Raw genomic sequence first — 22,579 nt, forward strand, 5'->3', positions numbered from 1 at the left:
TACATGTAGGATAATCAGTCTTCAACCTTTGAAAGCATTTAGTCTGACCTTCAACGCAATATTTACGACGATTTTTTAATAAGGTTCATTAGATGATACTAAAAAGCTAGAAGATACATTTGTCTTTTAAAAGATCCCTTGACGAATGCATAATCTTTATATAAAATGTACTTATGCATCCCTTGACGAATGCATAATCTTTATATAAAATGTACTTATGCATCCCTTGCCGAATGCATAATCTTTATATAAAATGTACTTATGTATCCCTTGACGAATGCATAATCATTATATAAAATGTAGTTATGCATCCCTTGACGAATGCATAATCATTATATAAAATGTACTTATGCATCCCTTGACGACTGCATAATCTTTATATGAAATGTACTTATGCATCCCTTGCCGAGTGCATAATCTTTATATAAAATGTACTTATGTATCCCTTGACGAATGCATAATCATTATATAAAATGTACTTATGCATCCCTTGACAATTGCATAATCTTTATATAAAATGTACTTATGCATCCCTTGCCGAGTGCATAATCTTGATATAAAATGTACTTATGCATCCCTTGACGAATGCATAATCATTATATGAAATGTACTTATGTATCCCTTGACGAATGCATAATCATTATATAAAATGTACTTATGCATCCCTTGCCGAATGCATAATCTTTATATAAAATGTACTTATGCATCCCTTGACGAATGCATAATCTTTATAATATTTTACACAATAAACAGACAGTAAAAAGAATAGTTCTACTGTAAAGAAACCTCAGGTGGATGATACAGATGTCATCAAAGCTCTCAGAATGCATTCTATGTTTTGAAGACCTTTTAAAATTGGACCTATGGTAATGTTTTGGTCCATTGCTACGCTTTCTCTTAAGTTAGTAATGCCGATCTTTACTATTAGATGATGATTAATCTGTTGATTAATCCTTTAACATAATGTTTGACGAGTTTCGCCAACATAAAGGAGTTTACACAAAGTAATTATATTCCATTAACGACATTTACCATGGAGCGGTTCATATACTAATACTATTTCCTGTTTACAAAACTTTGAATTTATCGAAAAACTAAGGATTTTCTTATCCAAGGCATAGATTACCTTAGCCGTATTTGGAACAACTATTTGGAATTTTAGATCCTCAATGATCTTCAACTTTGTACTTGTTTTGCTTTATAAATATTTTTATATGAGCGTCACTGATGAGTCTAATGTAGACAAAACGCACGTCTGGCGTACTAAATTATAATCCTGGTACCTTTGAGATTTGACCCTCGATCTTTTTAATTAAATTTCAGGAAAGGTGTCACTCTAATGAATTGAAATTCTCCTTTGGACCAAATTTTTGAGTCTCTAATGGCATTTTCACGCCCCCCCCCCTTTTGGCAATGTTTTGTAGCAACTAAATGCAGATTGTTGCCATAGTGACAACAAAAGGAGATTATATTTCACCATCACAACTATTCAAAATTTGAAATCAAATCAATGGAAGATGCTCTTTCCATAAATAGACACATGCATAACACAAATATTAAGCCTTATTTGTTAGAAAGTAAGAGCATGAAGAGGGTAGTTAAAAATTATGAGTGTCAATTTTAAGTTTTTTCCCTAACTGTGTACTGCTACCAAAGGTCGGTTACGACAGTTGGAACATATAAGATCGGCATGGCATTTGTAAAAGGTTCAAACTTATAACTATTTATATAGCAAATATTTATTTATTGACTTTATATATTTTAAATCTTGAATATAGTTGATAAAGCGTTCAACACATAAACCATGCATATATACGAAACATTTATTACTATAGTTACAGTTACATAAAGATGAAGTTTATATACAGTCACTACTTTTGAAAATAATCTAAATGTTTTATTACAAAAGAAACAGGTGTAATGATTTAGTTTTGAAAGAATTTTAAAAATAGATACAAAGTTATCAAAATGTTCGTATCTTCATATTTTAAGTATATAGTCATTTGCTTTTTTCACAGAAATGTTCTTTTCTACTACACTGGCCGACTGCAGCAAATTACCTCCGGGAACTTGTAGTTGGGTATATACCATCCAACCTTAAAATGGACCTACCATGATCGTATTTTGTGAAATGGACACTGATCACGGAGGGTGGACGATAAGCTAATTTTTTCTGTAAATAAAGAAAACAAAAAATTATCATATCTACTAGTATTTCTTAATTTACTGCATTTCTATTTTGAAAAATACGACTATCATTTATAGGTGAGAGGTTCTGCTAGCTATAAAACCAGGTTTAAGCCACCATTATCTACATAAGAAGATGCCTGTTCCAAATCATGAATATGACAGTTGTTATCAACTCGTTTGATGTGTTTAAGTTTTTGATTTTGTCATTTGATTACGGACTTTCCGTTTTTGATTTTCCTAGAAATTCGGTATTTTCGTTATTTAAATTTGTACTCTATTATGTCTTTGTCTATTTATCAATATATGGCTTTGTTTGCTGGAACCTGATGTTCAGTGGTTCTCGTTTGTTGATGTGGTTCATAAATGTTTCTCGTTTCTCGTATTTATTAGACCGTTGGTTTCCCTGTTTGAATGATTTACTCTAGTCAGTTTTGGACCCTTTGAAGCTTGCTGTTTGGTGTGAGCCAAGGCTTCGTGTTGAAGACCGTACTTTGACCTATACTGGTTTAAAATTATAAATTGTGACTTCGATGGAGAGTTGTCTCATTGGCACTCATACCACATCTTCTTATATCTATTGTATCTGTACCAAGTAACAGATATGGCAGTTGTTATCACATAGTCCTACGAATGTTGGCGTTTGTATTTGTAGCAGTTCAGTGTTTTTATTGTTCTTGTTTTTCCCCTCGCATGGTTGATGTGTTTCTCATAGTTTTTGGCATGTAACTCGGATTTGTGTAAGATAAATCGATTTATGACTTTTGACAGCCGTATATGCCTTTATGTTTTACTTAAATCTCCTTGGAAATTTTTTAGTTTTAGTTCTAGAGAAATCTCTAAAATGTTAAAACAGAAGACTTGGTCATGTTAAAACGTTTAGCTCTTCACACGTAGTAGAGTACCTGTATTTGTACATATTTCAAAGGTCGTATAAACCTAAGAAATGCCGATTCATATATGTTTTGGAATAAAATTGAAAATGGAAATGGGGGATATGTGAAAGAGATAACAACCAAGGAAAGCGCAGGTAACTGCCGGAGGCCAAAAATGATTATATAGTTCAATGCAGCATGAAAATCCCTGCTGGTTCCTTTATTTTATCGCCAATATACCATGGATATGCAGTCATTTTACTTTTCTTTATACGGATTCATGTAGTATTTTGAAATACTTTAATTTTTGATGACACGCGTCTTCTGATGCGCTGAGGTTATTTTGTTATCAGCCCATAGACATAATTTAGTCGTGTGACCGTGACGTCATCAACGTTTTTTAATGGTTTTCTACGGTTTAAAATGGAATTGATAATTAAATTATAAGAAATGACTGTATTATTATCTCTGTTTATTCGAAATAACATAAAAAATGTGGTGCGCTGTTAAATAACCCGCTACGCGCGTTAATCAGTGTGCACCAATTTATTTTTATGTTATATCTTCATAGACAGAAAAAAATATTACAGTCATTCCTTAAGTATTTTTCTAATGACTACAAATAAGAAAATGAATGATTTATAAAGTATTACAAAAGCTTTGAGGTATTATGTTAACTAGCGGAGCAAGACATGCCGATCCTATGGTATGCAATGTGACACCACATTGTAATGTGATCATTTCTTATCCTCAATTTGCCATTTGTAAGCTTTAAGTTTGTCCTTTGTAACATATACATTTCTTAAAGTCTGGAAGAAAACAAGTTAATCGACGGGTTGTGTGTATTTATACGGGCACCAATAGCGCCATTTAAATAGTAGACTTGTTCTAATAGTGTAATGAATCACAGGGTGTCTCCATTATTCACTTTTTTGAATCATTGCAAGGCCAAGGTGTTGGCAATACTTTTTGTCATTCTTGGTTTTCTCAGCTGTATTAAAACATTTTATCGGCGTACTCAATTTGAAGCTTGGTATCTACGATGTGTGTTTTCTATCCCGACTTTGGTTTTCGTGTTTGTCTTCTATTTGGGTAGCTGACCTGTATGTCTTTTATGTAGAGCATTATTCTGAGTTTTACCAAAGGCTACGTTAATCGATGACAATCTACAGACTACCAAGCATACTATTTGTCTTTTCTTGAAAATCAATTACGTGATCACCGATTACGAAAAAAGATTTGTTTTGTCCTGCATTGTTTTCTTCGGTTATTTTGATTTCAACATCATTTAAAAGTCCGAACAGTAAATTATTAGGTATTTTATCCGCAAAAAATTGTAAGAATAAAGGCAACAGTAGTATACCGCTGTTCGAAAGCCATTAATCGATTAAGAGAAAACAAATCCAGGTCACAAACTTAAACCGAGAGAAACACATAAACTATATGAGGAAAACATCAAAACAACATGAACACTGAAGTGCAACAAAAAACCAAACGACAATATAACACACACAGAAACGAACAATATGATAACAATTGACATTTTCCTGATTTGGTACTACATTTTTATGAAAAAAAAATGGTGGGTTGAGTCTTGTTTTATGTCTAGTCAAATGTCGCGCTATTATGGTAATGCTGAATAAAACACTAAAAAGACAGCATTGCATGACAGTACAAATAAATACAGGAACATTCAGGACAGAGAAATACATAACTAAACAATACAATAACGAACAGTTCTTTATTTGCCGCACATGACTGAATATATTGCTGATAAATCTGTTCAGAGCGATTCAGATCAACATTTGTAAAGAAGTGGTTGTCTCAGGAGATTAGTTTATGTTTAAAAATAACTTGTATATATAGAAAATCCAAAGACGATACAATGGAAGTGTGGATTTCTATAGGGACTGGAATGAATACATAGCAGGAGAACATTGGCTTGGTAGGGGATTTGAATTCGCATTTTTTTCTAACTATCAACAGAATGAAGTTTGAAGCTTGAACTTTTCAGAGAATTTGTTATGTTACATTTTTTATGTTGTAAAAAAGTCAAATTACAAAAACCTTAATAGTTTGATTAATCAGAACAACAACCTTAATAGTTTGATTAATCAGAACAAGAACAAACATTTCAGTACGTATGTATGGCAAACGTTTTTATATTTATTCAATTTCAAGATATCTTAGTAAGTAAATAGGATATCTAACAAATAATATAACATGTATTTTATTCTATATGATATATCTTATTTAATTTGAAGTTAATAAAATATCTTATATAATTAAAAAGATATCTAATATAATTTAAAAGATATCTTATAACCTTGGTAGATATTTAATTATCCATAAAGGTATCTTATTTATCTGAAAATATAACTTATTTACTGAATTTTAATGTGCGTATTGTTATGCGTTTTTCTACATTTGATAGAGGTGTAGGGGGAGGATTGAGATCTCATAAACATGTTTAACCCCGCCGCATTTTTGCGCCTGTCCCAAGTCAGAAGCCTTTAGCCTTTATTAGTCTTGTATTATTTTTAATTTTAGTTTCTTGTGTCGTTTCTTCTGGCATTCATTATCACTGAGCTAGTATACATATATTTGTTTAGGGGCCAGCTGAAGGACGCCTTAGGTGCGGGAATTTCTCGCTGCATTGAAGACCTGTTGGCGACCTTCTGCTGTTGGTTATTCTATGGTTGGGCTGTTGTCTCTTTGACAGATTCCCCATTTCCCTTCTCAATTTTATTATTTAGTTTATAAGATATCTTGAATACAAAAAATCTTATATAGTTAAGAGATCTTTCATGAACAAATAATATATCTTATAACCTAAATAAGATATATTATTAGACTTTTGTATAAGATATCTTATCTAATACAGATAAGATAAGATAAGATATATTTTATTTCCAATAGTGGACCCATTACGGGCATGATCAGTACATCGATTTTTTTTATCACACAATTGCAATAGACAATAAACAAAAATAAAATTAGAAAAACGTTTGACAAAAAACATGAAATATAAATTGAGTAAATAATACATGTAGTCACATATCAAAACCTGTATGTTTAGTGATTATTGACCGTGCACCAGAAGCAGCATCACATCCATTATAGAAAAAAATACTTTGAGTTAAGTCCTTCCTCGTGGCTGATGCATATTAGCAAATAGTATTGTTAATAAAATTGAGAATGGAAATGGGGAATGTGCCAAAGAGACAACAACCCGACCATAGAAAACAACAACAGCAGAAGGTCACCAACAGGTCTTCAATGTAGCGAGAAATTCCCGCACCCGGAGGCGTCCTTCAGCTGGCCCCTAAACAAATATATACTAGTTCAGTGATAATGAACGCCATACTAATTTCCAAATTGTATACAAGAAACTAAAATTAAAATAATACAAGACTAACAGAGGCTCCTGACTTGGGACAGGCGCAAAAATGCGGCGGCGTTAAACATGTTTGTGAGATCTCACCCCCCCCTTTTACCTCAGCAGGAGTCACCAAGGGCAGGTGCTTAAAGGACACTTCAAGAAATATGGAAAAATTTAAACATTTTACAACACAAGCATAAACTAATACTTACAAAAGAATGACTATATTATAGTCCTCCTTGTGGCTGAAGCACATAAATAAGATTAATATGTAGTTATCCCTATGCAGGAGCCACCAAGGGCAGGTGATTAAAGGACATAGTAATATATTGTGTAAAATTTCTGTGTAAAAATATTTGGGTTTGGATGCAGCCTTTAATACATAATACATCTAACTTGATTTATAAGATATCTTAGTTAACTTATAAGATATCTCAATTACTTAACAAGATATCTTATTTAGTTTTAAAGATATCTTTTTAACTTTAAAAGATATTTTGAAAATAGATTTAATACAAAAATGGCTTGCCATAGGTATGGCTTATCATTGTGTTATTTTATTTTCAGCTATGTATCTTCTGTGTGTCTTTAAAATGTAAAAAGAAAAAAAAGTTACTTGAGCATGTGATTTTTATCTGATCAAAAATATCACTATTGAACTTAAAGGTGATTAATTATCAGAAAGAGACACAAATCGTGCATTGCATCGTCGTCTATTAATGTACTGTGGAAATCAAACAATATATTATTTGAATAATCTTATTTCATTTATTTTGAATGACTTATAGAACTCATTAAAATTAGTATAGTGATTTAATTTTGTATAAAGCATTACGGTTCGGCATTTTTTTTACTTATTCTTTGAACTTTTTTTCAGATCTCCAAGGAAGAGTTTAATTTCACAAAAATGGGAATGATTGTGCTAAACATTCTTGCTGGTGTTTTATATGATTTACTCAAACAAGATAAACCCAACCTGCCTCTTAGGAGTGATTGTGATATAACGTATTTGTACAGTGAGCACAGATATATTAATACGCATATTCCAAGTAATTCAAGCAACCGACGATGTCCCCCTGGACCATGGGGAGGGAAATGGCAAGATATTCAGAATACTGACATAGCTATTGGAGATGATATTGAACGCATACGACTTACAAGAAATGAACTGCAACACTCTAGGACATTTAATCTTGATGATAATCGTTATATTGAATTATGCAATATCATTGGTCATCTTTTAAAACGGTTTGATCAAAATATCAAACCAGTGAGTCTGTATACAGATCGACTGAATGAAACATTAGCTAAGACTTGCTCTGAGGAGGAAGTGATATCAATTGAAAATGAAATATAAGATCTTGTAAGTATGCCATGTATAGTAAATTTCGAAGCCATGTTAACAGTCTGTCCAAAGTGAGGGAATGTTTTGACATATTTTAATGAATTTTGACAGATTTGCACTTTATTGACGATTTTTTCAAATTTGTTAGTCTACTTTTTTTTTTAAAATCAGATTGGTTACCAAATTTTCAGTATGTAAAGTGACACTTACTAGTCTTATTGATAGCCTATCAACATATTCATTTGGTGTTTAACAGTGAAAGTTCAGTATGTAAAGTGACACTTACTAGTCTTATTGATAGCCTATCAACATATTCCTTTGGTGTTTAACAGTGAAAGTTCAGTATGTAAAGTGACACACTTACTAGTCTTATTGATAGCCTATCAACATATTCCTTTGGTGTTTAACAGTGAAAGTTCAGTATGTAAAGTGACACACTTACTAGTCTTATTGATAGCCTATCAACATATTCCTTTGGTGTTTAACAGTGAAAGTTCAGTATGTAAAGTGACACTTACTAGTCTTATTGATAGCCTATCGACATATTCATTTGGTGTTTAACAGTGAAAGTTCAGTATGTAAAGTGACACACTTACTAGTCTTATTGATAGCCTATCAACATATTCATTTGGTGTTTAACAGTGAAAGTTCAGTATGTAAAGTGACACTTACTAGTCTTATTGATAGCCTATCAACATATTCATTTGGTGTTTAACAGTGAAAGTTCAGTATGTAAAGTGACACACTTACTAGTCTTATTGATAGCCTATCAACATATTGCTTTGGTGTTTAACAGTGAAAGTTCAGTATGTAAAGTGACACTTACTAGTCTTATTGATAGCCTATCAACATATTCCTTTGGTGTTTAACAGTGAAAGTTCAGTATGTAAAGTGACACTTACTAGTCTTATTGATAGCCTATCAACATATTCCTTTGGTGTTTAACAGTGAAAGTTCAGTATGTAAAGTGACACTTACTAGTCTTATTGATAGCCTATCAACATATTCCTTTGGTGTTTAACAGTGAAAGTTCAGTATGTAAAGTGACACTTACTAGTCTTATTGATAGCCTATCAACATATTCCTTTGGTGTTTAACAGTGAAAGTTCAGTATATAAAGTGACACACTTACTAGTCTTATTGATAGCCTATCAACATATTCCTTTGGTGTTTAACAGTGAAAGTTCAGTATGTAAAGTGACACTTACTAGTCTTATTGATAGCCTATCAACATATTCCTTTGGTGTTTAACAGTGAAAGTTCAGTATGTAAAGTGACACTTACTAGTCTTATTGATAGCCTATCAACATATTCCTTTGGTGTTTAACAGTGAAAGTTCAGTATGTAAAGTGACACTTACTAGTCTTATTGATAGCCTATCAACATATTCATTTGGTGTTTAACAGTGAAAGTTCAGTATGTAAAGTGACACTTACTAGTCTTATTGATAGCCTATCAACATATTCCTTTGGTGTTTAACAGTGAAAGTTCAGTATGTAAAGTGACACTTACTAGTCTTATTGATAGCCTATCAACATATTCATTTGGTGTTTAACAGTGAAAGTTCAGTATGTAAAGTGACACTTACTAGTCTTATTGATAGCCTATCGACATATTCATTTGGTGTTTAACAGTGAAAGTTCAGTATGTAAAGTGACACTTACTAGTCTTATTGATAGCCTATCAACATATTCATTTGGTGTTTAACAGTGAAAGTTCAGTATGTAAAGTGACACTTACTAGTCTTATTGATAGCCTATCAACATATTCATTTGGTGTTTAACAGTGAAAGTTCAGTATGTAAAGTGACACTTACTAGTCTTATTGATAGCCTATCAACATATTCCTTTGGTGTTTAACAGTGAAAGTTCAGTATGTAAAGTGACACACTTACTAGTCTTATTGATAGCCTATCAACATATTCATTTGGTGTTTAACAGTGAAAGTTCAGTATGTAAAGTGACACTTACTAGTCTTATTGATAGCCTATCAACATATTCCTTTGGTGTTTAACAGTGAAAGTTCAGTATGTAAAGTGACACTTACTAGTCTTATTGATAGCCTATCAACATATTCATTTGGTGTTTAACAGTGAAAGTTCAGTATGTAAAGTGACACTTACTAGTCTTATTGATAGCCTATCAACATATTCATTTGGTGTTTAACAGTGAAAGTTCAGTATATAAAGTGACACACTTACTAGTCTTATTGATAGCCTATCAACATATTCATTTGGTGTTTAACAGTGAAAGTTCAGTATGTAAAGTGACACTTACTAGTCTTATTGATAGCCTATCAACATATTCATTTGGTGTTTAACAGTGAAAGTTCAGTATGTAAAGTGACACTTACTAGTCTTATTGATAGCCTATCAACATATTCATTTGGTGTTTAACAGTGAAAGTACAGTATGTAAAGTGACACACTTACTATTCTTATTGATAGCCTATCAACATATTCATTTGGTGTTTAACAGTGAAAGTTCAGTATGTAAAGTGACACACTTACTAGTCTTATTGATAGCCTATCAACATATTCATTTGGTGTTTAACAGTGAAAGTTCAGTATGTAAAGTGACACTTACTAGTCTTATTGATAGCCTATCAACATATTCCTTTGGTGTTTAACAGTGAAAGTTCAGTATGTAAAGTGACACTTACTAGTCTTATTGATAGCCTATCAACATATTCATTTGGTGTTTAACAGTGAAAGTTCAGTATGTAAAGTGACACACTTACTAGTCTTATTGATAGCCTATCGACATATTGCTTTGGTGTTTAACAGTGAAAGTTCAGTATGTAAAGTGACACTTACTAGTCTTATTGATAGCCTATCAACATATTCCTTTGGTGTTTAACAGTGAAAGTTCAGTATGTAAAGTGACACACTTACTAGTCTTATTGATAGCCTATCAACATATTCCTTTGGTGTTTAACAGTGAAAGTTCAGTATGTAAAGTGACACTTACTAGTCTTATTGATAGCCTATCAACATATTCATTTGGTGTTTAACAGTGAAAGTTCAGTATGTAAAGTGACACACTTACTAGTCTTATTGATAGCCTATCAACATATTCATTTGGTGTTTAACAGTGAAAGTTCAGTATGTAAAGTGACACTTACTAGTCTTATTGATAGCCTATCAACATATTCCTTTGGTGTTTAACAGTGAAAGTTCAGTATGTAAAGTGACACTTACTAGTCTTATTGATAGCCTATCAACATATTCCTTTGGTGTTTAACAGTGAAAGTTCAGTATGTAAAGTGACACTTACTAGTCTTATTGATAGCCTATCGACATATTCCTTTGGTGTTTAACAGTGAAAGTTCAGTATGTAAAGTGACACACTTACTAGTCTTATTGATAGCCTATCAACATATTCCTTTGGTGTTTAACAGTGAAAGTTCAGTATGTAAAGTGACACTTACTAGTCTTATTGATAGCCTATCAACATTTGGTGTTTAACAGTGAAAGTTCAGTATGTAAAGTGACACTTACTAGTCTTATTGATAGCCTATCAACATATTCATTTGGTGTTTAACAGTGAAAGTACAGTATGTAAAGTGACACTTACTAGTCTTATTGATAGCCTATCAACATATTCCTTTGGTGTTTAACAGTGAAAGTTCAGTATGTAAAGTGACACTTACTAGTCTTATTGATAGCCTATCAACATATTCCTTTGGTGTTTAACAGTGAAAGTTCAGTATGTAAAGTGACACTTACTAGTCTTATTGATAGCCTATCGACATATTCATTTGGTGTTTAACAGTGAAAGTTCAGTATGTAAAGTGACACTTACTAGTCTTATTGATAGCCTATCAACATATTCATTTGGTGTTTAACAGTGAAAGTTCAGTATGTAAAGTGACACTTACTAGTCTTATTGATAGCCTATCAACATATTCCTTTGGTGTTTAACAGTGAAAGTTCAGTATGTAAAGTGACACACTTACTAGTCTTATTGATAGCCTATCAACATATTCCTTTGGTGTTTAACAGTGAAAGTTCAGTATGTAAAGTGACACACTTACTAGTCTTATTGATAGCCTATCAACATATTCCTTTGGTGTTTAACAGTGAAAGTTCAGTATGTAAAGTGACACTTACTAGTCTTATTGATAGCCTATCAACATATTCCTTTGGTGTTTAACAGTGAAAGTTCAGTATGTAAAGTGACACTTACTAGTCTTATTGATAGCCTATCAACATATTCCTTTGGTGTTTAACAGTGAAAGTTCAGTATGTAAAGTGACACTTACTAGTCTTATTGATAGCCTATCAACATATTCCTTTGGTGTTTAACAGTGAAAGTTCAGTATGTAAAGCGACACTTACTAGTCTTATTGATAGCCTATCAACATATTCCTTTGGTGTTTAACAGTGAAAGTTCAGTATGTAAAGTGACACTTACTAGTCTTATTGATAGCCTATCAACATATTCATTTGGTGTTTAACAGTGAAAGTTCAGTATGTAAAGTGACACTTACTAGTCTTATTGATAGCCTATCAACATATTCCTTTGGTGTTTAACAGTGAAAGTTCAGTATGTAAAGTGACACTTACTAGTCTTATTGATAGCCTATCGACATATTCATTTGGTGTTTAACAGTGAAAGTTCAGTATGTAAAGTGACACTTACTAGTCTTATTGATAGCCTATCAACATATTCCTTTGGTGTTTAACAGTGAAAGTTCAGTATGTAAAGTGACACTTACTAGTCTTATTGATAGCCTATCGACATATTCATTTGGTGTTTAACAGTGAAAGTTCAGTATGTAAAGTGACACACTTACTAGTCTTATTGATAGCCTATCAACATATTCCTTTGGTGTTTAACAGTGAAAGTTCAGTATGTAAAGTGACACTTACTAGTCTTATTGATAGCCTATCAACATATTCCTTTGGTGTTTAACAGTGAAAGTTCAGTATGTAAAGTGACACTTACTAGTCTTATTGATAGCCTATCGACATATTCATTTGGTGTTTAACAGTGAAAGTTCAGTATGTAAAGTGACACTTACTAGTCTTATTGATAGCCTATCGACATATTGCTTTGGTGTTTAACAGTGAAAGTTCAGTATGTAAAGTGACACTTACTAGTCTTATTGATAGCCTATCAACATATTCCTTTGGTGTTTAACAGTGAAAGTTCAGTATGTAAAGTGACACACTTACTAGTCTTATTGATAGCCTATCAACATATTCCTTTGGTGTTTAACAGTGAAAGTTCAGTATGTAAAGTGACACTTACTAGTCTTATTGATAGCCTATCAACATATTCCTTTGGTGTTTAACAGTGAAAGTTCAGTATGTAAAGTGACACTTACTAGTCTTATTGATAGCCTATCGACATATTCATTTGGTGTTTAACAGTGAAAGTTCAGTATGTAAAGTGACACTTACTAGTCTTATTGATAGCCTATCAACATATTCCTTTGGTGTTTAACAGTGAAAGTTCAGTATGTAAAGTGACACACTTACTAGTCTTATTGATAGCCTATCAACATATTCCTTTGGTGTTTAACAGTGAAAGTTCAGTATGTAAAGTGACACTTACTAGTCTTATTGATAGCCTATCAACATATTCCTTTGGTGTTTAACAGTGAAAGTTCAGTATGTAAAGTGACACACTTACTAGTCTTATTGATAGCATATCAACATATTCCTTTGGTGTTTAACAGTGAAAGTTCAGTATGTAAAGTGACACTTACTAGTCTTATTGATAGCCTATCAACATATTCCTTTGGTGTTTAACAGTGAAAGTTCAGTATGTAAAGTGACACACTTACTAGTCTTATTGATAGCCTATCAACATATTCATTTGGTGTTTAACAGTGAAAGTTCAGTATGTAAAGCGACACTTACTAGTCTTATTGATAGCCTATCAACATATTCATTTGGTGTTTAACAGTGAAAGTACAGGTAGATATCACCTCAAATAAATCCAACCTATCTCATTGCATTTAGTTTCAACCTTCAAGCACATACCATACAGACTGTCCACAACGTCTCAACATTAAATGTCTCACTAACATAGATAGTTTTATATGACGATGAATATGTGGCTATCTAATGTGTGTAACGTTGACATAAAAATGAAGAAAAAGACCGAAGTAATTGACTCAATTTTTTAAGTGTTCCACTGTTTTTATTGTTTTATTCAGCATGTTCAGTGTGAAGAATGAAATAAAGCATAATTTGACAGTTATAATTTTTAAGGAGATTATTCAATGACGGTTTCATTTGCATTTAAAAAACTACACAGGTTGTATGTGCTTGTATAAATGGATTTTTGTTTTACGTTTTACCTCTAGCTGTCTTTTGTTAAAGACCGCATGTTGATCACTAGATGTCTATTGTTAAAGACCTTATGTTGACCTCTAGATGTCTATTGTTAAAGACCGTATGTTGACCGCACCCCTCCCTAGATATTCCATGCAGTTCAACTTTTTTCATGAAAAAATGATGGAAAATGATGGAAACTTCGTTTTTTCCACTGATTTCCATGGAATTTCATGGAAAAATATTCCATCACAGATGGAAAACTTATATGTGTTACTTATTCCATCATTTTCCATGATAAGATGGAAAACTTTACATGGGATTCCATGGAAAAATACTTTTTGGATGGAAAATGGGATGGAAAGTAGACTAATAAAACTTTGTAGATGGAAAAGAGGATGGAAAGTGGGCTTAGAATATTTTTGAGATGGAAAAGAGGATGGAACCTTGACTTAGAATATTTTTAACATGGAAAAATTATAAAATCTTAACATAGAATATTTTTAAGAGGGAAAGTCATGGAAAAAATGTACACACAAATTACATACATTAATTCTTTATCATCAATCAGATATGTGAGCCAGTGTAAGAAATGCCATCTGTTTTTCATTAGTCTTTGTGTAGGCAACAAACAAAGATGTCTTCTCTCCTGAACAAAATGCCAAATTTATATTGTACATAGATTAAATAGTTCCCAATAGTTCTTGACATCTAATAGTGCAGATTTATTCTCTGATGACTTGAGTTGACTGTTGGATTTAGAAACATATTATTTGGTAAGTACACTGAATTAGATTCTACCATTTTGAATGTGTCCAAACTCCTTTAGTTCAACAATAACACAATGAAAACACCTATAGTAGATTTTTCACTTATAATTATAATGATTGGGTATTAAGACAAGACAAACTGTATATAGTAAGTGTATTATAATAACTAATAATCCACTCATGAAGTAATTTGATTATAACATTTAAGATCTGTTGAAATTGGTTGTCAATGAGAAATAGATCCATAAAAGTAAAACAAAAAGTGTATCTTTACAGCAAACTGCAGATCAAAAGTAAGTTCTAAAGATATGGACAATACCAATGAAGACATTTATATTCAATAATTATGAAGAAAAAAATATTTAGGACAAAGGCTAAGTTGTTATCCATTATTGTGTTGAGGACATTATTTAAAGAATATATATATCTCTTTATTTATAACAGTAATTTTTTTTTTAGGTATCATGAGGAAGAAATGAAACTCCAAATAAAATGGTTAATGCTGTTCTACAAGATGGATCTACTGAAGCCTGGTGTTGACAAAAGTGACATTTATAACCTTAATTTCTTGTTAAAAAGGCAGTGCAAACATATACCATTTTGAAAGTTTTTGTTTGTTTGTTGTATTCATTATAATACATCAAATGAATTTGAATTAAAGGTTAAAATGATGGTTGAGTTTTATTGCTTATTACTGACTAGTGCAAGACTCAACAGACCTTACCAAACCGAAAAAAGCATGGCACCTAGTTTTTATACCTTCATTATAACAGATATGGTTAAACAGGGTATATTGCCCAAAGGTTCATTTGAGCAATCCATTGTAAATGGAAATGATGGAAATATTTCCATGGAAAAAGAAACTCTATGGAATATATTTCCATGGAATTCCATGGAAAAACATCATGGAAAATATTCCATGGAATTCCATGGAATATGTTTCGATGGAAATATTATTATTTCCTTTTTTTCTCTTTTATTTTCCATGGATTTCCATGGAAAACAGGTTTCAATACTCCATGGAATTCCATGAATTTCCATGATAGATGATGGAAAATCTAGGGATGTTGACAACTAGATGTCTATTGTTAAAGACCGTATGTTGATCTCTAGATGTTTATTGTTAAAGACCGTATGTTGACCACTAGATGTCTATTGTTGAAGACCGTATGTTGATTTCTAGATGTCTATTGTTGAAGACCGTGTGTAACTCTAGATGTCTATTGTTAACGACCGTATGTTGACCTCTAGATGTCTATTGTTAAAGACCGTATGCTGACCTCTAGATGTCTATTGTTAAAGACCGTATGGTGACCACTAGATGTCTTGTTAAAGACTGTATGTTGACCTCTAGATGTCTATTGTTAAAGACCGTATGTTGACCTCTAGATGTCTAGTGTTAAAGACCGTATGTTGACCACTCGATGTCTATTGTTAAAGACCGTATCTTCTTTTTTGCGTGAACCCCTGAAGGTTTACGCATATTTATTAGTTAGAAATATGGTCTATGGAGGAATATACGGAAACTTTCTTTCTGTTCATTCGGAAAATTTGTTTTTCTTATCTGTATTAGCTTCCTGCAATTAGGAGCACCTCCATACGGGGTATTCAATATATTTAAAACATGACAATAAAGAACTTTACAATGGTCGCTAACTCACTTACTAGAGATAAAGGATACTACAGATACAGTTAAGTTGGCCTCATATCTTGACTTACATCTAGAAATTGACAATGAGGGTCGGTTGAAAACAAAACTTTACGACAAAAGAGATGATTTCAGTTTTCCAATTGTGAACTTTCCATTTCTAAGTAGCAACATTCCAGCAGCACCTGCATACGGGGTATATATCTCCCAATTGATACGATATTCCCGTGCTTGCATTTCCTATCATGATTTTCTTGATAGAGGGTTGCTGCTCACAAGGAAGCTATTAAACCAAGAGTTCCAAATGGTGAAGTTGAAATCATCTCTTCGTAAATTTTACGGACGCCATCACGAGTTGGTTGACCGTTATGGAATAACCGTATCACTGATATCGGATATGTTCCTTACGTCGTAACTACAATCCCCTTCCCTTTCCTGAATGTGACCTACCGAATTATACTATTTACCGGATTTGTTATCACATAAGCAACACGACGGGTGCCGCATGTGGAGCAGGATCTGCTTACCCTTCCGGAGCACCTGAGATCACCCCTAGTTTTTTAGTGGGGTTCGTGTTGTTTATTCTTTAGTTTTCTATGTTGTGTCGTGTGTGCTGTTGTTTGTTTGTCTTTTTCATTTTTAGCCATGGCATTGTCAGATTTTTTTAGATTTATGAGTTTGACTGTCATTTTGATATCTTTCGTCCCTCTTTTATTTGTTATATGATAATAAAATAGATAGTTGAAAATCTATATAGAAAAAAAAACGAAATAGCTATCCATACGCATAATTTTTAAAGAATGATAATGATTCAAAACATGGACACATGTACCTCAGTCTTCCAAAAATTCATAAAATTAATTTAGAAATAATAAATGAGGCATTGCGAACTAGTCAACAAGTATGATACAATGTACATTAATTAATGTTCCTTACTACCGTTCATCAATACAATGTAGGTGTTATTTAGCGTGATATACCATCGTACTTTAGCGAACAAACAACCATCGCACTTTAGCGTGAGACACCATCGTACTTTAGCGTAGGCCATCGTACTTTAGCGTGACCATCGCACTTTAGAGTACCATCGCATGTTAGAGTCCTTCATATTTATATTGGGAGATGAAGTCTCAAATGTTTGTTATAACTTGTGTCCAATCCATTTTGCTACTTTTGCAAATAAAATATGTTTAAACTAACGGTTATCAATGCAGTAGAATAAATTGATACACACGAATATCTTTTAAAGATTCCCAACAAAAAAGGTTTAACTGCATTTGTTAAATTATTTCTAAGAATCGATGAATTTGGGTTTAATACACAGTTATACAAAAAAGTTATATGTAAGAGCGCCCATGGGTGGTATATTTTCACCATTATCAAATTAATGGCAATTTTTTGTACTTAACTACAAAAAGCAGACACGATTATATTAAGCAAAAAAAAAAACCAACATGCTCCTGATTTTGGACAGGTATATTAAGTATGCATGTACAAGCAGCAAATTGAATGTATTAGCTGAATTCAAACCCATTTCTAATGTGGAACAGGGTTTTACTGCATGCGCAAAACAAATGATTAGTAAGTAGATTTTGTCTTATTGGTAGGAATAAACATTCCACATTCTATGAAACAAAATCCCGCTGCAAATATTTGCACCTGTCCTTAGTCAGGAATCTGATGTACAGTAATTGTCGTCTGTTTATGTAGTTCATACGTGTTTCTCGTTTTTCGTTTTAATATAGATTAGACCGTTAGTTTCCCATTAGAATGGTTTTATACAGTATATACAAGTAACTTTTGGGTCCTTTATAGCTCGCTATTCGGTGTGAGCCAAGGCTCTGTGTTAAATGCCGTACTTGACCTATAATAACGATTTACTTTTATAAATTGTTACTTGGATGGAGAGTTGTCTCATTGGCACACATCTTCCTATATCTATTTTTTTTTTTTTTTTTTAAAGAAATGTAAATAAAATGACTGAGGGACTTAGGTGAAATATCACCGTGGAAATATTACCTCTAACAATAAGAACCCTAGAAGTGTCATCCATTGGTAGTAGTTTGATCTTTCACGTTGGTAAAAATTAATATCGAAATAAAAACAACATGTATCTCCTCACTTTATATTTAACACCACTTAACATACCCAAATTGTTATGATTTACGATAAAAAGAAAATATTATCCTCCACACACATGATAATGAAAACACTGAGATGTAATTAAAGAATTAGCATAAAAAAAGTTCTAAGGTTCACGTATTGACTTTTTTTTTTAAATGCAACTTGTTTTTCAGTTGTTGAAAAACTTATCGGAAATAATACTTAAGATATGGATTATTTCTTTGTTACACAATTTTACTTGTAAATAATTGAAGGAAACAGAAAATTTTAATTTATCCTCTGTTAGAGAAGTGTGTACACAGCTGAAACACGTTAATATTAATAAACCAGCATGTTTAGATGGAATGTGTCCAATATTTTTAAAGCTTAATAACGAGATTATATATCTATCACTGACTGTTCGAATAAACAAAAGAATAACATCTAATTTTCCCCGAAAAATTAAAGCATGCTAGAGTAACTGATTTACATAAAGGAGGACTAATCTCTCTAACTATCGTCCAATTTCTATTTTAAATACCATATCTAAGATTTTTGAAGGACATGTATCTACACAGTTATATGAATAATTGAATAATAAAATAAATATTACATATAGCTACGTCAGGTTTCAGACGAGATGTTTCATGTCAAACAGTCCAAACTTAACTAATTGACGAATGGTTAACACGTTTAGAAAATGGAGAAATAGGTGGTACTGTTTTATTGGATTGCAGTAAGATTTTTTATCTCTTTAACCATGTCATACTCTTAGAAAAGCTAAAATTTTACATATCGGTTAAGATATAATAAATTTGATTAAATCATATTTGACTGTAAAACAACAAGAAGAGCAATACGCAAATAACAAATCTGATAAAACGTTTGTAAAATATGGAGTGCCTCACGGTTCTATTTTAGGTCCTTTTATATGTTTAATTAATATCAATGATTTACCACTTCATGTTAAACAATCCAACATGGATTTATATGCTGATGATTCAATATTGCATTTTCATGATAAGGAAATTGACAAAAAATTAACAGCATATCATTGAAAACATGATTTAAATGCTGTTCAATCTTTGTGTAACAATTTCAGTATGAAAATTAATGGACAAAAACCAAAGGTTATAAAATTAAGTTCAAATCAAAAACTATCAGAATTATGTTTTACTATAAACGAAACAAGTACTGAAAATGTCCATGTCCAATATTCCTTCAAATTACTTGGAATTGACAGTGATGAAATTTTCACTTGGAAAGAACATGTGACATGTTAATCTTATATGTAAGATTATCTCATCTAAACTATCACTGTTGTATAAACTTAAAGAATATATGTCTATAAATAGAAGAAAACTGTTGTATAATGCATATATTCTCTCAAATATAGACTGTTGTAGCTCAGTTTGGGGAAATTTATTACAAAAAAATTCAGATAGAATTATAAAACTTCGAAAAAGAGTAGCAAGAGTTATACTTGAATGTGATATTTCTGTTCCATCAAATGGTATGTGTCCTTCTTTATTTCATTTCAGAAAGAGTAAAATACCAACAATCAATTCTAATGTATAAAATTGTAAATGGACTAACACCTGATTACTTATCAAGGCTAATTATTAATGATGTTCAACACTACAACTTACGATCTGTCTCTAATAACACTGAATGTGTAGCTATGGTCAAATCTGTATATTCGTTTGTGCAACTTCGTGTTAATTCTGGAGGTTTGCTGTCAAATTCTTTAGAAAATCTGCTTTGATGTGAAACAAGGAGAACTTTATCTCCACCGTTATTTTTACTTTTCAAAAACGATATAGTCAATGATTTATCTATATTGATACAACTGATGATGTCGTAACTGTGAACGAATATTTGATATACCTCATCTTATTTGCAGACGATGCCGTTTTGTTTGGGAAATCACCTGATATTTTTTACCAGCTACTTAATAAACCGCTTGATTGCCAAAACAGACTGCAATGGGCGAGACAGAGGCATATGAGCAGGGACAAAAAGGCCATTATTTACATGCAGCCATTGCCTTGGACGGTGGAGATACCCATTATTAAGAGGAAAAAGGATTTTAGTGCATATCAAATGATTTGAACATTACAGGTGACCTAATCAATTCACCTACTGCACTTACTAAATTAGTAGATTGATTGATTGATTGTTGGTTGCTTAACGTCCAGTGGATAAATAAGTAGATGAATGGTTAACAAATATAGATAATGGAGAAATAAACGGTGTTATATTTTTAGATTTAAAGAAAGCTTTTGATCTGGTTAATCATTTAATGTTATTGAAAAAAACTTGAATATTACAATGTTTCAAACTATTCACTAGACTGGTTTAAGTCATACTTTTTTCAACGAAGTCAACAAGTTAAGGTCAATGGCGTCATTTCCGATACTAAAAACATAAAAACTGGTGTACCACAAGGCTCTATCCTTGGCCCTATGTTAATTATTTTATATATCAATGATTTACCACTGAACATAGAAAATTCATTAACAGATTTATATGCAGATGATTCTACTTTACATAGTAAAGATAATAATGAACATGGGTAAAATGCTAACCTTCAAATGATATTTATATTATTGAAAACTGCATGGTGTTCGCAAAATTGTATGAATATAAAGCAAAACAATGAAAATCAATGGTGATTGGTTCAAAACAGAGGCTTTAATCAACTGGAAACAGTTTAGATATCAATATTTCAGATAAACAAATAGAGAATGTAGATTGTTAAAAACTTCATGGTTTATATATTGACAAAAACCTAAATTGGAATGAGCAAATATATAAAATGTCATGTTTCATATCAAATAGAATCAAATTATTGCAAAAGATAAGAATTCAAAGTATTTACCTATGCATATACGTATTATTTATTTTAATGCTTATATTCTGCCATTGTTTGATTATTGTTGTAATATAACAAGTTATTAAAGAAATCTGCTAGGGTTAAAGTAGAAGCTGACATAATGAAATCCTCCAGTTTATTATTTAATAGTTTAAACTGGTTAAATGTAGAAAAACGAATTCAATATCAAAAGGCAATACTTGTATTTAATTCATTAAAGAATATGGTTCCTAACTATTTACAAGTTACAGATAACCAAAATTACAATTTACGTTCCTATTAAATCTTCCGAAAACATAGACAGACATCTTCTTTTGAAAAAAAAACCATTTACATATTCTGGTTCTCAAATATGGAACAGTTTACCACAATAAATAAAGATGAGTAATACACTTGTATCTTTTAAAACAAATTGTTACAATTTTTTCATAAATTGTGCAAATTATTATGCTTTTTCATTTATATCTATATTTAATTATATATTGTTGTATATATATCATTATAATTACATTAGATGTATGTTTCATTATAATACGTTATTCTGATTGGCTAACTAGCAATCTCGTGATATTCCTTAATCAATTGCATTACACGATGCACCTTTTCATTCATGATGACACGAGGTCCCACAATAAAGTGCACAGATTAATGAAATAAAAACTTGATAAAAGGCGTGTTTTCATGATCCTATAGGAAAAAATGTAATTATAAGTATTGATTTTTTTTTTTTAAACTTTATAGAGTTGTAAAAGCGTTGACCGTGCGCACAAAATGTACTTCGGTCAACGCTTTTACACCCCAATAAATTTACAAAAAAGAGCATTCAATTCTTAAAACAATAGTGTACTTTATAAATATGTTATTATTATTTTGAGGACTCTCATGAAGATTAGTTTTAAATAGTTTGATTATCCTCTTGATGTATTTATTTATGTTTTTATCGTACTGAACATTTTATTTAGACGATGAAGTTATAAATGATGGAATTTATCATTATATATGTAAATTCAGAAATAAATGCGTACATTTATTATTGCGGTTCCTTGATCGTTGACAAATATGCAAAATCTAATTGAATTAAGATACGATTGCAAACATTGAATGAAGAA

General features: G+C 31.6%; 1 protein-coding gene and 1 long non-coding RNA gene across 2 annotated transcripts in view; both read left to right on the forward strand.

Annotated features, from left to right (window-relative positions):
* LOC139497229 (uncharacterized) overlaps positions 1 to 22,579 on the forward strand; it is a 308,105-nt gene that overhangs the window by 93,477 nt on the left and 192,049 nt on the right. The window lies entirely within an intron of this gene.
* On the forward strand, positions 7,326 to 15,515 carry LOC139499192 (uncharacterized). The gene is made up of 2 exons (XR_011658146.1): positions 7,326 to 7,807; positions 15,304 to 15,515. It is a non-coding gene; the product is annotated as an uncharacterized lncRNA (long non-coding RNA).

The sequence above is a fragment of the Mytilus edulis genome, chromosome 12, assembly GCF_963676685.1.
Source record: "Mytilus edulis chromosome 12, xbMytEdul2.2, whole genome shotgun sequence".
Lineage (NCBI taxonomy): Eukaryota > Metazoa > Mollusca > Bivalvia > Mytilida > Mytilidae > Mytilus > Mytilus edulis.